This window comes from Schistocerca nitens, chromosome 3 (assembly GCF_023898315.1).
Source record: "Schistocerca nitens isolate TAMUIC-IGC-003100 chromosome 3, iqSchNite1.1, whole genome shotgun sequence".
NCBI lineage: Eukaryota > Metazoa > Arthropoda > Insecta > Orthoptera > Acrididae > Schistocerca > Schistocerca nitens.
In genome coordinates, this window is record NC_064616.1 from 703278057 (window position 1) to 703282385 (window position 4329).

General features: G+C 46.6%; 1 pseudogene; it reads right to left on the bottom strand.

Annotated features, from left to right (window-relative positions):
• Positions 1-2511: 2511 nt before the first annotated feature.
• On the bottom strand, positions 2512-2629 carry LOC126250321 (5S ribosomal RNA; annotated as a pseudogene).
• Between the last annotated feature and the right edge of the window lie 1700 nt (positions 2630-4329).

Consider the following 4329-nt stretch of genomic DNA (forward strand, 5'->3'; position numbering starts at 1 on the left):
ACGGCCACATACAGTGGAAGCAGCATGGAACGACGTACGTGTACCTGTCTTTCAAGTTCATTTCGACTCGATGTCCAACAGGGTTAGAATCGTTTTTGCTCCTACTAAATTTGCTGCCCTGTATTGCTCCATATGACATACACATGCAATCCACGTTTTCTTCCTACTATTGACTGCTTATGCACGAAATATAAATTTTTGTTTTTTCGCTATCATTCCGAGTTTGCAGTTTCATTTGACAGCAGTGTATATGAAAATAGTTCTAAAGACAGGGTCTTATGTTAGAAAACAACACCAATTACTAATGTGTATAACTAAAATATATATGTAAGCACGTGTAATGATTATTACCTGCAATAAAAAGTATGGAATTTTTCATTGTGATTATATTTTGGAGCTAGTTTTGTTGCATGCTCATATGTAGGTTAGAACCGGCCGCGGTGGCCGAGCGGTTCTAGGCGCTTCAGTCCGGAACCCCGTGACTGCTACGCTCGCAGGTTCGAATCCTGCCTCGGGCATGGATGTGTGTGATGTCCTTAGGTTAAGTAGGTTTAAGTAGTTCTAAGTTGTAGAGGCCTGATGAACTCAGATGTTAAGTTCTATAGAGCTCAGAGCCATATGAACCATTTATAAGTTAGAGCACAAAAGGAGTAGAAGAAATAGATTTCTCAAGTTAAGTAATGTTCACATCATAGAAGTTGGGATTTTTGAGTAATGCTTAAGCAAAGCCAATATTCAAATTACGCGAACCAGTCATACTTGTGTGACCACGTCGTATGTTCGACGTCAATGTGCAGTAACCACTCACAGATGGCAGCACTAGCAATGGAGGGTGTATAAAGCGTATCTGGTCGATACGACAACAGTGCAGTCGTTGTCCGAATAGGGCATCGGAGCGATTAATCTGACGTCCAAAAGGCCATGATCACTGGATTTCGGGCCAAAGGTAGAAACATTTCTGATACGGCTAAGTTTTTAAAGTGTTCGCGAGCCGCCGTGGTTTAAGTATACTGTGTATGGCAAAATGGCGCTATCTAAAACCGGCGGCGAGGCAGCTTGGTGCACCTTGGGCCATAGACGGCAGGGGTGAACGACGGCTGTGGATACGTGTACGGGAGAGTAGACGTACAAATATTGACCAACTGACCAGCAGATGAACCAACAGGCTACCAACCGTGTCTCCCCAACGTTGCTGCGAGTGGGCCTCTGCAGTAGGCGGCTCGTTCGTGCACCCACGCTGACTGCTTTTCATCGGCGACAAAGCCTGGAATTTGCACGCCAGTAACGCAATTGGACGTCCGCTGACTGGCGACAGGTAGCCTTTACAGGTGAATCACGTTGTATGCCCCATAGGACAGATGACTGTTGGGGTGTGTAGCGTGAATCGCCTGAAAGCAAAGAATCCTGGCCGGAGCAGAGAGCGTTATTGTCTGGGGAAGGTTTTCGTGGCATCCCCTAGGTGATCTCGACATTCTGAAGCCGGCCGTGTTGGCTGAGCGATTCTAGGCGCTACATTCTGGAACCGCGCGACCGCTACGGTCGTAGGTTCGAATCCTGCCTCGGGCATGGATATGTGTGATGTCCTTAGGTTAGTTAGGTTTAAGTAGTTCTAAGTTCTAGGGGACTGATGACCTCAGAAGTTAAGTCCCATAGTGCTCAGAGCCATTTGAACCATTTTTGACATTCTGAAAGGAATAGTGAATCAACACAAGTAGGCATATATCCTTGGGGACAATGTCCACCCCTACATGCAGTTTGTTTTTCCTCGTAGGACAGTATCTACCAGCAGGCCAATGTAACGTATCACACAGTTCGCTATGTACGTGCGTGGTACGTTAAACACCAGTATGACTTTACCGTACTCCCCTGGCCACCAGACTGTCAAGAATTTGTCGGTTCACCTCGAGCGGGCAGGTTGCGCCATGGATTCTCGACCGAAAAACAGCGCAGCTGCCCACGGCACTGGAGTCACCATGGCACCTTATCCCTGTTGATACCTTTCTGAACCTCACTGACCCTCTACCTGCACGTCTCGCAGCGGCCCACTCTGCAAAAGGTGGTTATTCAGGCTTTTGACATTTAGTGACATTAATGTGACTTAACAGTTTAAAATATATTACTTTGGATATCGCGTTGTAAAGAGGACAAACATAGCTCCTAGTTGTGACACAACATGTGCTAACATTACAACGTTGTAGTAGCTGAATTGCAAAGTGCGAATGCCAGTAATAACTTTGAGAATATTTCTGCCTCACGACTGTGCCGCAGTATGTATCACCATAAACACTGTAGTTATTAATTTTGTTCCTAAACTAAACTAAACTAAACCCCTTGCGCACAGGCCAGGAAGACCCAAAGGTACCGACTAGCCGCCGTGTCAACCTCTGGCCACAGGCGTCACTGGATGCGGATATGGAGGGGCATGTGGTCAGCACACCGCTCTCCCGGCTGTATGTCAGTTTCGGAGACCTGAGCTCCTGTTTGCCTCACAAGGGCTGAAAGCAACCCGCTAGCCAACAGCGCTCGGCAGACCGAATGTTCACCCATCCAAGTTCTAGCCCAGCCCGACAGCGCTTAACTTCGGTGATCTGACGGGAACCGGTGTTATCGCTGCGGCAAGGCCGTTGGCAATTTTTCTCACGCTGATGTTATATGTAAGCGCGTTTCCGTTAACACTAATATAGACCCGTTAAATTTTTTTCACCTGTGCGTATACACGTAAGCAAATTAAACATTTCTCATTGTAAATGGTTTGTTAAATTGTATCGCGATAAGATTTTGCCTAGACAATCTGTACAGATTTATATGGACTCTGTAGATATGATAAATCACATCAGGGATCAGCTTCACTCCGTGTTTTTCTTATGTAATCACATAGTTCTGTGTAACATTTTATTTGCGGGATGATATCTAAATAATGAGCAGTATAGCATCAGTAACGTGGAAGTAGTAAAGCCACATACTGTCAAGTGGCTTGCGGAGTATTCACGTAAATGTAGAAACCTTAAATGATTTATAGGAAACATACAAAATCGTGGGTATGATGGAATGTGACTAACATGTCAGGAGCGCTAACACGCTGTACTTGTACGAAGTGGGAGTAAGGTTAGATTTCAACGTCTCTTTGAGAGCGAGAGTACTAGAAACGGAGAGAAATATCAATTATAAATTGGTGACGGGAAGTATGATTCATTTCAGCATTCCCACAAATGTATTCAACACAACGTTCGCCCCCGGTAGCTAAGTGGTCGGCGCGACAGAATGTCAATCTTAAAGACCCGGGTTCGATTCCCGACTGGTTCGGAGATTTTCTCCGCTCAGGAACAGGGTGTTGTGTTATCCTAATCATCGTCATTTCATCCCCATCGACGCGCAACTCGCCGAAATGGCGTCAAATCAAAAGACTTGTACCCGGCGAACGGTCTACCCGATGGGAGGCCCTAGTCACACGAGATTTGCATTTTTTTTATTCAACACAACATTGGGAAATGTAAATCAGAATGCCTCGCGGGAGTTTTAATTTTGTTCATCAAGAATCGACGTCAAATACCTCACAGGTAAGTGTTGGCATTATTTGAGTTGGTTCAATTTCATGGAATATCTCCGACGTGCCGCTGAGCTGTAAGAGCGCCACGCACGACAACCGAAGGGGTCCTGCTATAAAACGAAATGGCATCCCAGACCACAAAGCCTGGTTATCGGGTCGTATAGCGGGCGACAGTCGGGTTGGTATACCGCTACGGCCTGGTGGATATCCAGACTCGTCTTCGGCCTCGAATCTCATGGACTGGAGTGGAACTGTCTTCAGTGATGAACCCCGCTTCGAACTAATCCCCGATAACCAGTGAACACGTGTCTGGAGAGGCGCCTACCAGCAGTGGGATACCAATCTACCTGTCGCCCGTCATACGGCTCGACAGCCAGGAGTGATGGTCTAGGGTGCCATTTCGTTTCACCGCAAGACCCCTTTGGTTGTCATCCGCGGCACCCTTACAGCACGGCGGTACGTCGACGATATTCTACGACCCGGTTTTTACTCTCCATTGCAAGCCATCCTGGGCTAACACTTCAGCAAGATAACGCCCGCCCCCATACAGCGAGTGTTTCTTCTGCTTTCGAAATCCTACCTTGGCCAGCAAGATGATCGTATCATTCCCCAATTGAGAATGTTTGGAGTACTATTACCAGTGTCCTCCAACCAGCTCGGGCTTTTGACGATCTAACGTGCAAATTGGACAGAATTTGACACGCTACATTTCAGAAGGACATCAAATAACTCCGTTAATGAATGCCAAATCGAATAACTGCTTGCATCAGGGGCAGAGGTGG